The following is a 20,809-nucleotide window of genomic DNA, read 5'->3' on the forward strand; positions in this document are numbered from 1 at the left end:
TCTTTCCCTTTAGGGGGGAGCTACATCGCCCTGATCCTTGTTCCAGACGAGGTATGTAGGCAGGAGACCGTGCGAGGTCTCTCCGGGCACTTTTTTTTCTTTTTGTGTGTGTTGCTTGTTATCTTCTGGCATGTGTTTTGGTTCGGATGCCGACGTAAGTCCAGTGATTGGCGGTTGGGCTCCACGTTTGCCTTCTGGTGTGCGTTTTGGTTCGGATGCTGATGTAAGTCCAGTGATTGGCATTCAGGCTCCCAGTTTGCCTGTGTTTGTGTTTGCTTGTTTGGCGTGCGTGAGCCGAACTACGGCAGCTCTGATTCTCGTTCCAGACGAGATACGTAGGCATAGGATGCGACGTCCTATCGAGCTCCCTTCTCTTAACCCCACCTGCGTTCCCTGTGTGTGTGTGATGTTTAGCAACCTTTTCTTTTCTTAGAACGTGGATCCCGTCGAGTACGACGGACGTGAGGGGTGCTAATACCTTCCCCTCGCGTAACCGACTCCCTTACCCTTTCTCTTTGGTCGCGAGACCATTTCCTTTCCAGGTTTCTCTGAGCGTTTCCTTTCCCTATCTTGGGATAAATAACGCGTAGTGGCGGCTCTGTGTTGTTTTTGTTTCAGCCCGCCGGTTGTTTTTTCGCGGATGCGACACCAAGCACCGGAAGGCTGAGGCATACTGGAGGAAGATGGACCCTCTGGCTCTCGCTGTTTCTTCACTGCTCGGTCTTCAAGAAGTTTGATAAGTGCATCTTTGTCCTTGGACTCAAGCTGCAACTCCTCGTGCTTTCGGCTCAAAGCATGGAACCGCTCTTCCCACATATCCTTCTCTTGCTTCATCTTGGCGAGTGCGTCTTCCAACTCCTCTATATCTTGGTTAGGGAGAGTTAATGGCTCAACCACAACCATAGACATAGGTCTCTCACAAGCATACGGCATTTTCAACTCGGAAGCTCTCTTCTTCACCCAAGTAGTGTAAGCTTCCAAAGCTACACAGTTGTGCGAACCAAGCTCAGATATTCTTTTCCTATGCATATTATGCCAAACATGTACAAACTTCTGCTTCAAATGTTGAGGATCTTTACTCTCTTGATAGAAAATACTTTCTAACTAAGTGTTATTAGGCTTGTCTCTCAAGGGGAACCCAAGTTGACGACGAGCCAAAGCAGGGTTGTAGTTAATTCCTCCTTGTGTACCAATGAGAGGCACATTAGAGAATTCACCATAACTATCAACAATATCCAAGATACTCAATGCAGATTCATACCAAACTATATCATCATTGGTGAGAGACATAAGTCTTTGAGACCACCGTAGACATTGTTTGTTCTCTACAAAAGTAGGCGTCTGAGGCAAGTGCGAAATAAACCACTTGTACAGAAGATGAACACAACACACAATAGTCCCACCACCTTTAGAATTCCTTAGATGCAAAGAGAAGTACACATCACCCAATAGAGTAGGTACAAGATTCCCAATCAAGAATATTCTAATGGCGTTAACATCAACAAACCCGTCAATGTTAGGGAACAAAGCCAAACCATAGATGAGCAACATAAAGATGGCTTCAAAAGCATCCACACTACCGGCTTGAGCAAAGGCAATAACTTTCCCAATAAGGAACTCAGAAGTCAACCCAAACATTCCTCCTTTCTTCACCCAATGAGCCTCAATCTCAGACTTCTTCAGATGAAGAGATTCAACTATGAGATGAGATCTGGGAATCTCCTCCAATCCACTAAAAGGCACCTTGTTAGAAACAGGTATTCCCAAGAGATAGGCATACTCCTCTAACATAGGCAAAAGCCAGGAAAAGTGAAGCAACGGTAGAGAGGATCATAAAACTGAACCAACACACTCAAGAGCCCTTCCACTACATCGGCAGATAATACAGATAGAAGCTTCCCATGACGTTGCTTGAAGTCCAAGGGATCTAATATAAAAGATGATAGCTTCCTTAACTCTTTCAAATCGGGACATCTGAAACTGTACTTCTTAGTGTTCCTTCGTCCATAATCCATGGTCTGAAAATATTTGCAAATAAAACCTCAGTTCCTTGAAGTTATTTTTGTGTGATGAATGTTATGATGCGCATGAAAGCATGAATGCAACAATCACAAATAAGGGATCACACACAAGGCCAACAAAGGTCAAGGGATGAATCAAGTCATTGTCAAGATCAATCATCCATTTTGGTGGATTATGGTTTTCACCTTATCAACACCCAAGTTCCAATGATATTGACAAGACTTGATTGGATCAACCAAGAATCAAGGGTTTGTTGTGAGTCACGAGTATGGAGTCGGGTTAAGAACCATCCCAAAGGAGTGTACTAAGGATAAAACTTGTAGATTATGTTCTAAAAAGTTCCCAGAGTCTTAATTCCATCTATCGGATATTACAGGTTAGGATGACTGACTCATCAACCCATAATATTCTCAAGAGAAGCTCGTCTGAGTGTAGTATCACGTAATAGCTGTTATCAAGTCTACACTTGAACAGTCTCCACACTACGTCCTAAATAGGCCAAGTTGGGTTAAATGTTCTACGGTCCTCAGATTCTTGGACCCCAAATCAGAGAAAGTAATGCCTAACCACAAATAACTTGTGTGACCTCAATAGCTCCAAAAGGGTCTCCATTGAGTAGATGGGTCTCAAGCCAACTTGTTAAGGACTACTCCACAAAAGTCGAAAATGACTATACCATCCTCTTATCTTAATTTCTCTCAAGTTCGGGTTAGAACTTATCTCACCATTCAGAGATCACCAAGCACAACAAGCAAATTATATCACACAAACAAATATACAAACATCAAATATAAAATTATATAGACATAAAAAAGTAGGCTAAACCCACTGGGGACTACTCCCCAGCATTGTCGCCACTTAATTTCTGTAGCGGTAAATTCATGGCCGTTAAGCTATGGATAAACTTAACATCAATAAAACCAGAGTCGCCACTGCGCTTTTATTGTTTCCAAAGGAAAAAGGGGAAAGTGCGAACAAAACCCAAAGATAAGAAGTTTTCAAATCAAAACTAACAAAATGCCAGAGATTACGGGTAAGGGGGTTGGTTACACAGAGGGAACGTGTTAGCACCCAAAGTGTTCTACGTACTCCTAGGGAGCCCTTTTTTCACGTGTGCATGTGTTTTATTATAAAATGATGTTTACAATAAATAGAGTGTGGGGATGAGAAAAGAATTCACTAATTATATTTTTGTGTTTGACAAGACCTTCGGACTTGTGCGTATTACCAACATAAAAATGAGGGATCAAAACCTCGTAGTTCGTGGTATCAATTTCAAAGTGAGTGGGTTATTTTTAACAAAAATTAAGTTGAGGAAAGACACAAAGGGCCTAAAAGAGTTTGAATGAGTGTTAGTTCTTTTTGTCTTTTGAAATTTTAAGTCTAATATGGTTAAATTCATTTGCAAGTTTGATTTAAGGAAAGAGTTAAAAATGCAATGGCATAAGGCCAAAGTTTCTAATTTGTAATAAGTCTAAGTTTAGAAATCACAAGCAAAGAAGATTTTGAAAAGGGGGGGGGGAGATTTGAAATTTAAGAAGTGGGAGGAGATGAAGAGACTAATCCTAAGCAAGAATTTAAAAGTTAAGAGTTGAAAAGATCTAACAAATGGGATGCAATTCAATAGATAAGAATGTCATATAGAAACCTATTTTTCCCTTGGACTTTAGGATCAAGCAATATCAATACACAAATAGCAAGATGAAGAGAAAGACATCAAATAAAGATAACCACATCCAAGTTAGCAACTTCATAGACTTATTCATAATCTTCCCCATGTATCAGATGACATACTCCTTGAATGGCTCAGAATAAGGCATTAGACACAGATCCAAAATACCAAAAATATGTCTTTGCATTTGCCTAACTCTTTTGTATGTAAGGCATAATCCCATTGATTTATTAAGTTCATATCTAGGGTTTGAGACCCTCATGACAAAGAGCACAACCATGAACTGATCCAAGAATGGTTATGAGCATCATATATGAGTTCCATTGATTCCTACATGATATATTGATCAAGTGTTCTTCTAGATTTTGGAAGTGATTTGCCTTGGAAACCCTAGTTTGACTGGGTATCTTAAGTAACTTCTCCAACAAGCTATCTCACCAACTGATCAAATTTCTCAAGGAACACTTCAAAGTTAATCATCTTATGCATATATGATCTACCATTTGCCAATAAAGTCAAGAGAATTGAAGGTTAGCAAGTTGGTTGATGGTGGTTGGCCAGATGAATTCATCTGATCAAAACTGGGTCTCCCTAGACCCTATCTCCTACAATTTTAACCATATGAAAATTATTCCAAGAGGAAAGTTACTCTAAATGACATTACAAACAACTTTTATGTTGAGACCTATAGTTAGTTTTGCTTGGAATATCATTTTCTAGGTTAAAACATTATAGGTCATTTTGTCTAAACCCTAATTTGAAAGTCAACTTCCCAAGGCCATAACTTGCTCATTTTTTATGAGATGAAAGATTTACAAGTTGCACAATCAAATTCAAGATGTATACTTCAACTTTTATGTTTAGAGTGGAAGCAAATTCAACTTTTATGAGCATGTGATATGAGGTTACATTATAGGTCATATTTTACCTATACCATTGAACAAGTGATTTTTCCAAACTTCAAAAATGCATAACTCTATTATTATAAATCCAAATGATATGAAATTGGTGACCATTTTGATGGTATTTGAAATAGCTACAACTTTGATGAAGACACGTTTCTCATTTGAAGCTCACATAAAAAGTTAAGCAAGGTGGAATATTGAAGTATATAGCTTGGCACTTAGTAAAATTTTCAACATGTTGAAATTTCCAAACTTCCACCTCAAAATTCTCCATGTTACAAGCTCCAAAGAACCCAAGTTCATGCATTTTGGATGAAGATTGCTAGGTCTGTGCATGGCTTTAACAGGGTTGCATCATTGGAAAGAATCAAATGTACAAACTTCAGTTCACATTGCCTTGCCATTCAAGCTTCATTCAGACTTCAACATGAATCATTTTGGACCTTAATGCATTGCATTATGCGCCTGTACATGCCCATGCACTCAAGCCATTCACATTGCCAATTTCGGACAGATTTTGAAGTGTGCAAATATCATTCCCTTTGGCTATAAATAAAAGGCTTATGAGCTCATTTGAATCACACCTTGTGTGCCAACTTTGCGCCCCCAATTCAAACCCTCTCATTCTAAAGGAAAACCTGAGAAATTTCAATTTGAAATTTGAGTTTGAATCTCAACTGTTGGAGATTCAAGAACTCCAGGATCCACAGCCTTGCAACCTCTCCAATCACTTCCTGCTAGCTTCTCAAGTGTGATCAGATCGTGTTTGAAGCAAGCAACATCAAGTTCTGCATAACATTGAACGTAATTTTCAAAAAACTTCATCTCTTCGATTCTCACTCAATTATACTCAATTCTCTTGGATCTTTGGTTGTCTGAAGTCCTATCAGTGTAGGCAAGAAGATTGAGTTGCTTAGAGGTCAAATCGAAGCAACTCAGTTGACACACCTCAAAATTCAACTCCTCATATCTTTTTATATATTTGGAGTTAGTTGAAATTGAGGTCAGATTCGTGCTCTACGCCATTTTTCCTTTTAGATCGCGTCCTCCTTTTTTATTTTGGTGATGGTTAAGGATGGACCAGTTCGGTGAGGTCCACCGGAGAAGAAGACCGGAGTTACAGCTCTGGCGGTGCGTTGACACGTCTCCCAGCCATAGGATCCATCCAATTTGTTTTAATCCTGAGCGCTCATTGTGATTGCCCTCCCTACAGTGCACTGACTCTGTGTTTGGTGAAACACGCGTTTCAGGCCACTTGATCTGCCACCTCAATTAATGAGGGAGATTAAGTGGCTCATGTTTTTTTGATATTTACTGATTTTCTTTTATTCCTTTTATTTTCATTAATTCATATTAATTTTAATATTGATCCAAAAAATATGAGAGTTTCACCAAAAAAATTCAAAAAATTTCCTCTTTCATATTTTGAATTAAAAATATTTTTTGGATCATTATTAATATTTTTCATGATTTAATTGATTTTTTGTTTGTTTTTAATTGTTTAAAAATACTTTTAAGTCTTTAAAAATTCTGAATTTTTTTCTCCAAGGTGCTTTGACCTTGTTTGACCTATGATAAATCTCATGGCCATTTCTTTGGTGTTTTGATGAGGTCTTAGGAATTTGACAAACCATACTTAATTTAAATGTATTATTTTAGTCTTTTTAATCTGAATAAATGTCAATTAATTGTGTTGACCAATTGTGATGACTTATTTGAGTTTGACTCTTGTTGTTGGGCCTTGGTCACGGTTGATTTGACTTTGTCAAGTTAATATCATTGGATTTAGGGGATTAATGGAATGTACATTCCATCTCCCAAAATGAATGGATGATACTAATTTGGTAAAAGTCCTCCTTTGACCAATTTGAGTTTTGATCCATTCCCCTCCCTCTTCATCTCATTCCCATTCTTTATGCATTCATCTCATTTTTCCTATGATATCTCAAAGTCCTAAGGCTAGTTGATTGAAAAATCAACATAAGTAAGGATGAGATTAGGCCACCTCTTTTGCATATTCTTTTTGTGTATGGTATATTTCATGAGCATAGTCCATTATACTATGTCTCTAATAAGCATTAACATCAAAATTCTATTTCCCGACCTCAAATAGTTGTGACTTTTACATAAGTCCACTTACGATTGCTTAACATAGCGCTAAATTTGTGACACAAAAAGGCATAACATTCTAGTTAGTGAGATTGTAAGTCTCCCCTCTTTCATGGTATTGTGTGGAAACTTGGCCTTTTTTCCTTCCTTTTGGAAGATGTCTTGGTTGAAGGATTTATGCTTGTGATAAGTGGGTTGAGTGTTCTCCAAAGAATGACTAAAAAGCAAAAAGAAAAATCAAAACAATACTAACTTCTAACTCATTAGCAACTAACTTTTAATTTCAATCCATTTACTTTAATGTAATTTAATTTTAGTCTTTATTCATTTGCCATTATTCATACCGTTCTAATTGTTTATGTTAATGCAATTTTCACTTTGTCCACTTGGACCATATTGTGTGATATTTTCCATTTTGTGGATACTTTGTTTGTTTGTATGGTCTTTGACCATTAATGTACATAATAACAACAAAAATCCTAAAAAACTTTTGTGTGGACTGTTGACTTGATCTTGGACAAATGGACTTAGAACTTAGGAAACATTCCTATGCTAAAGGACTTGGCCAATGCCAACTTTCATGTAACCAAGTGCTTGTGATTTGAAACTTCATCTGATACATCTTTGAAGATCTCTTTGAGTTCATCTGCAACATGATCATTGTGAAGTTGTTATTTTGAACCTGTGACTTGTGGAATTCATCTGCTACATAGGCCAATTTGAAGAAGATTATGGAGTGGCTAAGGCTTGGATGTGGCTGTCTTTATTTGATGCCTTGCTATTCAAGATTGATATAATTGTGCATTTTTGTGTTGCTTGATTCTAAATGTCCAAGGAAATTTGGGTTTCTATTGACATTCTTGTCTATTGGATTGTTACCCATTGGTCAGATCTTTTCAACCCTTAACTTTTAATTTTGTGCATAGGATTAGTCTCATCATCTCCCCCATTTCTTTAATTTCAAAAATATCTCCCCCATTTTTAAAATTTTCTTTGTTTGAACTAGTTTTGTTCTAAACTTTGACCACTTTGCAAAAAGATAGAAACTTTGGCCTTATGCCATTGAATTTTCAAACTTCCCTTTCTTAATCAAACTTGTAAATAGACTTAATTATACTTGACTTAAACCTTCAAAAATCCAAAAAGAACTAACTCATTCAAACCATTTTTGGGCCTCTGTGCCTTTCAAACTTAATTTTTGTTAAAAGCAATACATCCACTTTGAAATTTGTATCACGAACTACGTGGGTTTGATCCCTCATTTTTATGTTGGTACGTAGGCACAAGTTCGAAGGTCTTGTCAAACACAAAAATATAATTAATGAATTCTTTTCTCATCCCCCCATTCTATTCGTTTGTAAACATCATTTTGTACCAAATACATATGCACACAAAAAGGGCTCCCTAGGAGTACCTAAAACACTTTGGGTGCTAACACCTTCCCTCTGTGTAACCAACCCCCTTACCTGTAATCTCTGACATTTTATTAGTTTTGATTTGAAAACTTCTTACTTTTGGATTTTGTTTGTACTTTTTCCCTTTTCCCTTGGAAACAATAAAAGCGCGGTGGCGTCTCTTGTTATTTGATGTCTAGCTTATCCATAGCTTGAAGATCATGAATTTACTACTACACACCGGCAATCATGCGTTCGTAATAAAACGAACTTAAGGTCTTAAGGAAAATCTCCGTCATCTCTTTCTCTTCCAACAGAGGGTTTATCTGAGCAGCAAGCTCTCTCCATCTCTGGGCATACTCTTTGAATGTCTCTTTGTCCTTCTGAGACATAGACCTCAACTGGTCTCTATCTGGTGCCATGTCCACGTTGTACTTGTACTGCTTCACAAAAGCTTCACCTAAATTGTTAAATGTGCAAACACTTGCACTATCTAACCCCATATACCACCTCAGAGCGGCACCAATCAGACTGTATTGAAAGTAGTGAATCAATAACAGATCATTATCGGTTTGCATCGACATTTTCCTGGCATACATGACGAGATGGCTAAGTGGGAAGGTATTTCCCTATACTTTTCAAAGTCAGGGACTTTGAACTTCCTCGGGATTTTGACATTTGGCACTAAGCAGAGTTCATCAGCACTCTTACCAAACATATCTTTTCCCCTCAAGGTCTTCAACTCCTTTCACAGCTCAAGGAATTGGTCTTTCATCTCATCCATCTTCTCATAAACATCAGGGCCTTCAGACAACTTGGAATGATAGATGGTGTCCTCAACACGAGGCAGAGTGTGAATGACTGGAGGAGGAACAGACATGACCGGGATAGATGCCGGTATGGAATCAAAAGTAGGCGCAAACCCTTCAGGCACAAAGTTCGGCGGCATTCTCCACGGGAATCCGGCAGGCATGGTAGGAGCAAACTGAGTGGCAGGCACAGTTGAAGTAACAACCTCTGAAATGAAAATCCTCTAAGGGGGAAGAGTTACAGGTGTTGGAGAGGACTGACTCTGAGTAGCCAAAATGGACTCCATCATGACAGTCAAGCGGGCAATCTCGTCCTTCAACTCTCTGTTCTCTTGTTCCAAATGTTCCATGATTTTTAGTTGATTGACATGAGTGGAAGGTGTACCCTCTGATATGTCGCCCTCAGAGTGGTGATTGGTGTTATTTCCGACGTTGCCAGCGGAATTATCACAAGGAAACAAGATGTCGGGGTTCAAATGCAGTGATCTGGGATCATTTGCGCGAAAGAAATCTTCGGGGTTCGAGAAAAGCACAAGAAAAGAGATAATAAAAATCCCCAGCGGATGTGTGGTGTTCAGACCATGGTTATCCCTGCGTTGCCATTTATTTTGGTATCCAGGTCGATGTTGCTGTTTCGGTGATCAGGCCGACTTTCTCCGTACCAGACGGATTTTGGTTTCAAGGTTGTTCTTCGCCGATTCTGACAGGCGTTGTTAATTATTATCCCATCAGAGTGCAAATTGTTCGTCTGTTCTTGGTATTCAATCACTCTTCATCCTGATCATCTGAAAGCCGAGGCTATTCATATCGACAGGTTCACAGTGAATTGAATAGGGGCAGCTGTAACACCTCAAAATTTGCCCTCCTCTCTTGGGACTAGCTTAACATATTTGCATATCATTTTAGGTCACTAAGCATTGCATGTTGCATATCATGTGGTTACATTGTGCAAGTCATCTTCCCAAGTCTTGATCAGAAGATGGGAGGTCATGTGCAAGCTAGGGTTTTATTGGACTGGTCAGCAATCATCTGAGGATGTGGAGGTCCAAATTAGGGTTTTGTGATTCTCAAGGGGATTGGCCTTTATCTTGATTGCAATGATTCATCATCATCATCATGGTTTGTCATCAGAAGATTCAAGTGTTGAAGCATATTCCTTGAGATTAGGGTTTTGACCACTGGTCAACCCTAATCAGTTGCATTGGGCCAATCAGGGCATGATCAGGAGATGGGGTCTATATTGGATATGGGGATCATCCCATGGTTTTATGGAGCTAATTGAGGCTAGGGTTTCATCCTTGAGACATTTCATCAGAAAATTGGGGCTCAGTTTGATCTATGCATTGCCAAATTCATCTATCAGTTGAAAAAGTCAACTGTGGTCAATTGTGCATGATTTAATGGATTTGGAGGTGGAAATGAGTTGGATGCACTTCATTCATGTTGGAACAAGTGTTATTTGACATGTCAAAGCTTAAGAATGAAGAAAATAAAGTCAGAACAAAAATTGCCAAAAATAGAAAGTGACTTGTAATGGAAGTTTCCTAAAATGGGATGTTTTTGACCTCAAAATTACATGTCCAAGGAAGCTTCAAATGAAAATTTGTTCAACATGAAAGTTGTAGATCTTGGTCTCACCTTCCCAAAAAGTCCAAGAACTTGAATTTCCCATGTATGGTTGATAAGTTATGGTCCATTCAATTTCAAAAATGACCCATAATCAGAGTGACATAACTTCCACATGGAGTGTCCAAATTGAATGATCTTTTTATGTGCAAACTCCATTTGACACGTACTTTCATGGTGCATAATTGGAATTCCTCAAAAATGGTCAATGCAAAAAGTCAATTTTCAAGTGTACAGTTAAAGATCCAAGGGCAAAATGGTCCAAGTTGAGAAATAATGAGAATTTTGGAATGGGGATTTTTGCAACACCTCACAAATGACAATTAGAGATGGTTTGAATGGTCATAAACATTCAAGGTGCAATATTTGAACAATTCATTTTTGAACTTGCACTTGAAAATGCATAAAGTGCCATGACATGGTGAAAATGAGAATTACAAGTCCAATGACCATGAGACCAATGCCAACTCATCATAACTGATATTTGGAGAGTGTGTGAGCTGTCATACAGCTGTCACAGGGCCTGTGTGAAAAGACATATTTGCCCTTGCTTAGTAAAGTCACATTTTGCTAATCACATTGCATTTTGCTAATTCATGATTAAGGATGTGATTAAATGGAAGTATAAATACTTAATCATAACTAACTCTTGATCATAATCACATTTCACAAGAAATTGCAACTGTTTTTCCCTCCAATTCTCCAAATTCATCAAGAACATTCATCCACAAAATTCAACAAAACTCTTCCAATTCTTCATCATTGTGTGAATTTCTTCTTGCTTCGTGCTCTATGAACATGGATCTTCATCTGTTTGGACAAATTCATTGCTAACAACACCAAATCCGTGACTGTTCGTGAAGAACTCATCCATGGTGAATTGAATTTTCTTCCACTAGAAGCTACATTGGATCAAGCTAAACACTCCAGTCATCTTCCTGAGCTTCGTGCTTCATCTGTTTTGCCAGCCACGCCTTGTAACATCGAGATTCCTCACTGTCTTCGAATTAAGGTGCCAAATCGAACCTCATGATTCCTTTAATTGTTGTATGCGTTTTGTAGTGTGTTCAACATAGATGATCATGATGCCTTTAGTTTTTGGAATGGTTGATTGTAGAGAGAGATATTTCGATTTGAAGAGTTGATGTTAAAACCTAATTTGGTCGATCCATGAGATGTAGTTAGAATTAGGATAAATCATGTACATATTCGTGATCCTCTTGTTTAGACCTTTCCATTGGTTATACGCATGATGATTTTTGTTGAGATTCATTGTTCTTGATGTTCTTGCCATTTCTGGAAAAATGATGAAGATTTCTGGAAATTTTGAGCGTTTGATCCTCATGTTTACAATGCCAGTTTGAATTCGTGTTTACCGCCTGTGTGGACCAATAGAAACATTTCGTTCCTAAGCTCAAAACGGCGTCGTTTTGAGGAAGTCCAAGTTATTTTCAAAAATGCCACTGGCGCCATTTATTTATTTAATTATTCTATTTCATTTTTTCTTGTTTTCCATTTAATTACATAAACTTCAAAAATTAATAACTCCTTCATTTTTGATCCAATTTGAGTGAAACTTTTTGTGCCATACTCATGAAATTGTGTAGAATTTAATGGACATTTTTTTGGAATTTTTTGCATGGATGGAGAAATAAAATGGCTAGGGTTTGTAGAATGTGACACAATTGTATACATGTTGCCATTTTCATTGTGAAATGCTCATACATTAAAAGAAATTCCTGAAATTTTTTGTGCTCATTCTGGAAATGTTGATGGTGATTTCCATGTAAAGTTTGTGATTTTTGGATACTTAATGATTGAGATATTATTTTTTGAATCTAGGTGTGACAATTTGTGTCACACCTAGCTAGGTCAACTTTCTGAATTTATTTGCATGACCTATGATTGTTGGATTGGATTGAAATTTTGCATGAATGATCATTGATGTGTTGGGATAACATGTGAATTGTTCTGGATTTTTCTATGGCATTTTCCATTTGATTGATAATTTTCTTCATTGTTTGCTCATTTTGCAACATTGTGTGATACATGTTTGTATATCCTTTGTGAAATTCTCATATGGTTTTGGATGAAGATGAAATTTGGTATGCTGGTTATGGACACAATGTAGGACATCATGCTTTTGGTCCCATTCATTTCTTAATTGGTTTCACTGTTTTATGAATTTTTGAAGTGAATGCTTGTGGTGATGCTATGAATTGGCTTGAGTAATTGTGTCTGGATTTCTTGATTTTCATTGACCTACTTTCTTTTGTCCAATTGAGCTGAAAATTGACATGCTACTTGTTGATTGTGTCCTGTTTAGGTGTGAATTATTTGAGGATTTTTGGAGTTGTTTTGGTATGCTTTTGATTGAAGTCATTCTGTTTGGACTTTTGGTGTTGTATTTGACCTAGTTTGTACCAAATTGTGCATGAAATGATATTGGTAAATGGTATGAGCAGGGGACCAATTGCATTTGCTTTTGAATTGCTTGAATTTGATTTTGGTTGAAGTGCCCTTGCTGTTTAGAATTTTTTCTCCCTTTTGGACCCTAGGCTTGGCCTAGTGGTCTAGTTTCTCACATTTGGTTTGACTTTTCAGGATGAAATGCATAATGCTCAAGGAAAATGCTTCAAGTCAATTAAATTGAGATTGTTTGATGTTGAGAACTAATTTGACTTTGTTTTGTAGGTTGTGAAGCTTGAGCTTGAGCTTATAGCTTGCACTTGTGTGCATTAACCTGTGTTGTTGTCTGTATAGATTGACTTTTGCTGTTTATTGTTGGTTTGTCTGAGTACTGATGATACTTGATTGATTTCAGGTACATTTAGTCGTTTACAGTTCTTTAAGAACTTGCTTGCTGCTGCTTGGTTTTTAAACCACTTGAGGTAGGACTTCTATTCTTCATGTAGTCTGGGAGACCCGGCCTGTTACTTGGCCGGGCAAATGTCTGAAGTCCTCCTTAAGAGGCGATGTTTGTGATTGTTTAATATTGTGCCCAAGCAGGTAAAGACCTCTATGAGGCAATTGGTGGAAGCCAAGGGATATGCAATCTATCCCCCACTATTCTGTGAGTCGTCCCTCTGCTCACACGGCTGTGTGTTGATGCATTGGGGCACAAACCCAAGATATTGTACTTTGTACAGTTGTGTCAGAGTCTTTGAGCGTAGAAGGGTCCCTCCATTCTGGACCCACGCTCCTTTGTTTGTAGCTCTCCCTGGTCAGGGATAAGAGCTGTGAAGTCTAATCTTCACTTCACCTTTCATCTGCTTCACCTTAGCCCCGCAATGGCAAGGTTAAGAGCGAGCAATACCCATGTACAGATAACTTGCTTCGGCAGTCAAATCCATTGTTTGAGCCCCACTTGACTGGTTATAGTGTGTGCTTCGTGAATATTTGTTTGCTTGTATGCTTGTATGCTTGCTTTCTTCCTGGATAGGAATAGCTTGGAGTGGTGCAAGTAGGTAGAAACCTCAACATAGGGTAACGATGCATGATAACACTAGGCTCGAGTACAGCTCCCTGGTAGTGTGTCTTCCCTTGGTTTCTGGCTAGACTTTCTTTCCCTTTAGGGGGGAGCTACATCGCCCTGATCCTTGTTCCAGACGAGGTATGTAGGCAGGAGACCGTGCGAGGTCTCTCCGGGCACTTTTTTTTCTTTTTGTGTGTGTTGCTTGTTATCTTCTGGCATGTGTTTTGGTTCGGATGCCGACGTAAGTCCAGTGATTGGCGGTTGGGCTCCACGTTTGCCTTCTGGTGTGCGTTTTGGTTCGGATGCTGATGTAAGTCCAGTGATTGGCATTCAGGCTCCCAGTTTGCCTGTGTTTGTGTTTGCTTGTTTGGCGTGCGTGAGCCGAACTACGGCAGCTCTGATTCTCGTTCCAGACGAGATACGTAGGCATAGGATGCGACGTCCTATCGAGCTCCCTTCTCTTAACCCCACCTGCGTTCCCTGTGTGTGTGTGATGTTTAGCAACCTTTTCTTTTCTTAGAACGTGGATCCCGTCGAGTACGACGGACGTGAGGGGTGCTAATACCTTCCCCTCGCGTAACCGACTCCCTTACCCTTTCTCTTTGGTCGCGAGACCATTTCCTTTCCAGGTTTCTCTGAGCGTTTCCTTTCCCTATCTTGGGATAAATAACGCGTAGTGGCGGCTCTGTGTTGTTTTTGTTTCAGCCCGCCGGTTGTTTTTTCGCGGATGCGACACCAAGCACCGGAAGGCTGAGGCATACTGGAGGAAGATGGACCCTCTGGCTCTCGCTGTTTCTTCACTGCTCGGTCTTCAAGAAGTTTGATAAGTGCATCTTTGTCCTTGGACTCAAGCTGCAACTCCTCGTGCTTTCGGCTCAAAGCATGGAACCGCTCTTCCCACATATCCTTCTCTTGCTTCATCTTGGCGAGTGCGTCTTCCAACTCCTCTATATCTTGGTTAGGGAGAGTTAATGGCTCAACCACAACCATAGACATAGGTCTCTCACAAGCATACGGCATTTTCAACTCGGAAGCTCTCTTCTTCACCCAAGTAGTGTAAGCTTCCAAAGCTACACAGTTGTGCGAACCAAGCTCAGATATTCTTTTCCTATGCATATTATGCCAAACATGTACAAACTTCTGCTTCAAATGTTGAGGATCTTTACTCTCTTGATAGAAAATACTTTCTAACTAAGTGTTATTAGGCTTGTCTCTCAAGGGGAACCCAAGTTGACGACGAGCCAAAGCAGGGTTGTAGTTAATTCCTCCTTGTGTACCAATGAGAGGCACATTAGAGAATTCACCATAACTATCAACAATATCCAAGATACTCAATGCAGATTCATACCAAACTATATCATCATTGGTGAGAGACATAAGTCTTTGAGACCACCGTAGACATTGTTTGTTCTCTACAAAAGTAGGCGTCTGAGGCAAGTGCGAAATAAACCACTTGTACAGAAGATGAACACAACACACAATAGTCCCACCACCTTTAGAATTCCTTAGATGCAAAGAGAAGTACACATCACCCAATAGAGTAGGTACAAGATTCCCAATCAAGAATATTCTAATGGCGTTAACATCAACAAACCCGTCAATGTTAGGGAACAAAGCCAAACCATAGATGAGCAACATAAAGATGGCTTCAAAAGCATCCACACTACCGGCTTGAGCAAAGGCAATAACTTTCCCAATAAGGAACTCAGAAGTCAACCCAAACATTCCTCCTTTCTTCACCCAATGAGCCTCAATCTCAGACTTCTTCAGATGAAGAGATTCAACTATGAGATGAGATCTGGGAATCTCCTCCAATCCACTAAAAGGCACCTTGTTAGAAACAGGTATTCCCAAGAGATAGGCATACTCCTCTAACATAGGCAAAAGCCAGGAAAAGTGAAGCAACGGTAGAGAGGATCATAAAACTGAACCAACACACTCAAGAGCCCTTCCACTACATCGGCAGATAATACAGATAGAAGCTTCCCATGACGTTGCTTGAAGTCCAAGGGATCTAATATAAAAGATGATAGCTTCCTTAACTCTTTCAAATCGGGACATCTGAAACTGTACTTCTTAGTGTTCCTTCGTCCATAATCCATGGTCTGAAAATATTTGCAAATAAAACCTCAGTTCCTTGAAGTTATTTTTGTGTGATGAATGTTATGATGCGCATGAAAGCATGAATGCAACAATCACAAATAAGGGATCACACACAAGGCCAACAAAGGTCAAGGGATGAATCAAGTCATTGTCAAGATCAATCATCCATTTTGGTGGATTATGGTTTTCACCTTATCAACACCCAAGTTCCAATGATATTGACAAGACTTGATTGGATCAACCAAGAATCAAGGGTTTGTTGTGAGTCACGAGTATGGAGTCGGGTTAAGAACCATCCCAAAGGAGTGTACTAAGGATAAAACTTGTAGATTATGTTCTAAAAAGTTCCCAGAGTCTTAATTCCATCTATCGGATATTACAGGTTAGGATGACTGACTCATCAACCCATAATATTCTCAAGAGAAGCTCGTCTGAGTGTAGTATCACGTAATAGCTGTTATCAAGTCTACACTTGAACAGTCTCCACACTACGTCCTAAATAGGCCAAGTTGGGTTAAATGTTCTACGGTCCTCAGATTCTTGGACCCCAAATCAGAGAAAGTAATGCCTAACCACAAATAACTTGTGTGACCTCAATAGCTCCAAAAGGGTCTCCATTGAGTAGATGGGTCTCAAGCCAACTTGTTAAGGACTACTCCACAAAAGTCGAAAATGACTATACCATCCTCTTATCTTAATTTCTCTCAAGTTCGGGTTAGAACTTATCTCACCATTCAGAGATCACCAAGCACAACAAGCAAATTATATCACACAAACAAATATACAAACATCAAATATAAAATTATATAGACATAAAAAAGTAGGCTAAACCCACTGGGGACTACTCCCCAGCATTGTCGCCACTTAATTTCTGTAGCGGTAAATTCATGGCCGTTAAGCTATGGATAAACTTAACATCAATAAAACCAGAGTCGCCACTGCGCTTTTATTGTTTCCAAAGGAAAAAGGGGAAAGTGCGAACAAAACCCAAAGATAAGAAGTTTTCAAATCAAAACTAACAAAATGCCAGAGATTACGGGTAAGGGGGTTGGTTACACAGAGGGAACGTGTTAGCACCCAAAGTGTTCTACGTACTCCTAGGGAGCCCTTTTTTCACGTGTGCATGTGTTTTATTATAAAATGATGTTTACAATAAATAGAGTGTGGGGATGAGAAAAGAATTCACTAATTATATTTTTGTGTTTGACAAGACCTTCGGACTTGTGCGTATTACCAACATAAAAATGAGGGATCAAAACCTCGTAGTTCGTGGTATCAATTTCAAAGTGAGTGGGTTATTTTTAACAAAAATTAAGTTGAGGAAAGACACAAAGGGCCTAAAAGAGTTTGAATGAGTGTTAGTTCTTTTTGTCTTTTGAAATTTTAAGTCTAATATGGTTAAATTCATTTGCAAGTTTGATTTAAGGAAAGAGTTAAAAATGCAATGGCATAAGGCCAAAGTTTCTAATTTGTAATAAGTCTAAGTTTAGAAATCACAAGCAAAGAAGATTTTGAAAAGGGGGGGGGAGATTTGAAATTTAAGAAGTGGGAGGAGATGAAGAGACTAATCCTAAGCAAGAATTTAAAAGTTAAGAGTTGAAAAGATCTAACAAATGGGATGCAATTCAATAGATAAGAATGTCATATAGAAACCTATTTTTCCCTTGGACTTTAGGATCAAGCAATATCAATACACAAATAGCAAGATGAAGAGAAAGACATCAAATAAAGATAACCACATCCAAGTTAGCAACTTCATAGACTTATTCATAATCTTCCCCATGTATCAGATGACATACTCCTTGAATGGCTCAGAATAAGGCATTAGACACAGATTCAAAGTAACATTTGCATCAAGACCATGTAGCATGTGAACTCGTGTGGACCCCAATACTTGCATCAGATGAAATCTCACTTCATAATGACTTGGTTTCAAAAATGTTGGCATTGGCCAAGTCCTTTTGCATAGGTAATTTTGCCTAATTCTAAGTCCAAAGCTCAGATCAAATCCAACAGTCCACACAAATATTTTTTTAGGGTTTTTGTTGTTTATTATGTACTTTAAGGTCCTAAGACCACAAACACAAACACAATACAAAACAAGTATATACAATCACAATATAATCACAATATATGACTCAAGTGAGCAAAGTGAAAATGGCATTAAAATAAACAAGTTAAATGATATGTATAATGACAAATGATAAATGACTTGAATTTAAAGTGCATAAAAGTAAATGACTTGAAATTAAAAGTTAGTCAAATGTTAGTTGATTAGAAGTTAGTGGAGTTTTGCTTTTCAATTGTTTAAGGCATTCTTTGGAGAACACTCAACCCTCTATTCACAAGCATGGATCCTTGAACCAAGACATCTTCCAAAGGAAGGAAAGAATGCCAAGTTTCCACACAATACTATGAAAGGGTGGAGACTTACAATCTCATTTACTAGAATGCTATGCCTTTTGTGTCAAAGTTTAGAGCTATGTTAAGCAATCGTAATTGAACTTATGTAGAAGTCACAACTATCTGAGACCGGGTAATAAAGTTTTTGGTGTTAATGCATGTTAGAGATATGGTATAATGAACCATACTCCTAAAACATACCACACACAAAAAGAAAATGATCAAAGGGTGGACCTAATCTCATCCATACTTGTATTAGTTCATGAACCAATTAGAATTAGGATATTGAGATGTCATTGGCCAATGGGAGGAGTGGGATGGAAAGGGATTAAAGATGAAGAGGGAGGGGAAATGAGACAAACACAAATTGGTCTTGGGAGGAATTTTATCAACTTAAAATCATTCATTTATTTTGGGAGATGAAATATACATTTCATCAATCCCCTAAATCTAATAATTTTAATCCAACAAAAGTCAAATCAACCTTGACCAAGGCCCAAACACAATAGTCAAACCTCACAAGTCAATAAAAATGGCTTAACACAATTTATTTTCAATCAAACAAATTAAAAATCAATTAAAAGTACATTAAATTAAATTATGTTTGATCAAAAACCCAAAACCTCTTCAAAACACCAAATAAATGGCCAAGAGATTTATCATAGCTCAAACAAGGTCAAAGGACCTTGGAGAAATTTTTTCACTATTTTTGAAAAGTAAGAAGTATTTTTAAACAATTAAAAATATGCATAAAAACAATTAAATCATGAAAAATATCAATATTGATCCAAAAAATAATTTTATTTCATAAAATGAAAGAGGAAAATATTTGAAATTTTTTGGTGAAAGTCCCATATTTTTTGGATCAATAATGAAATTAATATGAAATAATGAAAATAAAGCAATTAAAATAAAAATTCAAAAATACATGGACCATCTGATCTCCCTCATTAATTGAGGTGGCATATCACATGGTCCAAAACGCGCGTTCTACATGGTCCTGAGTCAAATGAGTAACACATCTGGTAATCACAAACAACACCCCAGATTAAAACATTTTAAATGAATCTTGTGGTTGAGAAGCTTGCCAACACATCGCCAGAGCCAGAGCTCCCGTCTTCTTCTTCGGTGGACCTCACCGAACTGGTCCACCTTCAACCATCACCAAAATGAAAAAGAAAGACATGGATTTAAAGAAAAAACGCTCAGGAGCTCGAATCTCGCCTCAATTTTGTCTAACTCCAAGTATATAGAAAGATACAGGGAGTTGAATTTTGAGGATCATGAACTGAGTTGCTTCGATTTGATCTCAAAGCAACTCAATCTTGTTGCCTACATTGGTAGGACTTCAGACAACCAAAAATCAACAAGAATAGTGGAGAAATAAGAGATAATTGAAGAGTGGAAGTTTCTAAAAATTCTCCTTCGAGTTTATCCAATTTGACTTGATCTTGATCTGGATTTGATTGCTTTCTCCTCCTCTTGCTTGCAGAAACCAAATGAACTGAAAATGGAAGTGAATTTATGTAGTGTAAACTTCCAAACAGATGGTGAAGTTCAAGCTCGATTTCAAAAGATTTCTCAGAAAATTCTATGGCAGTGAGGGTTTGTAGAGGTCTAGCAAAGCTTGGGCAAGGTGATGATCATGAATCTTAATCCTTAACTTTTTTATATATGCAATGTGTTTGATATTTGCACCACTTGAAAATTGGACAAAAATAGTAATTCACTTGCATGGGTGCATGGGCAATCATTTGGGCCTCAATAGTGATGCAATCCAACTCCAAATCATGTACAAGGTCTGCTGAAATCATCATGTGCAAGCATGCAAATGGAAATGATCATGTGAAGTTCAATCTTGCCAAATCACTTCCCATAATGAAACCATGCACAAGTTCTTCAATTTTGGTCGAAATGAGATGATCTTGGATGTTTTGGAAAGGTGAGATCAAGGGGAACAACTTTCATGTTGAACACTTTTTCATTTGAATCTTGGATCATGATGAATTTTGAGGTGGAAGTTTGGGAAATCAAACATATTTGAAAATTTTCTAAGTCCCAAGTTAAATGTTCACTTCTTCCACCTTGAATAACTTTTTCTATGGACTTCAAATGAGAAAAGTTACTTAATAAAAGTGTAGCTCTTTCAAAATTCTTCAATTTGGTCACCAATTTGACCTCATTTGTATTTGGCATGAAGGAGTTATGCATTTTAGAAGTTGAGGAAAAGCACTTGTTCAATGGTATTGGTCCAAAATGACCTATAATGTTTCCTCTTGGCACATGCATTT

This window comes from Lathyrus oleraceus, chromosome 5 (assembly GCF_024323335.1).
Source record: "Lathyrus oleraceus cultivar Zhongwan6 chromosome 5, CAAS_Psat_ZW6_1.0, whole genome shotgun sequence".
In the NCBI taxonomy this organism is placed as follows: Eukaryota; Viridiplantae; Streptophyta; class Magnoliopsida; order Fabales; family Fabaceae; genus Lathyrus; species Lathyrus oleraceus.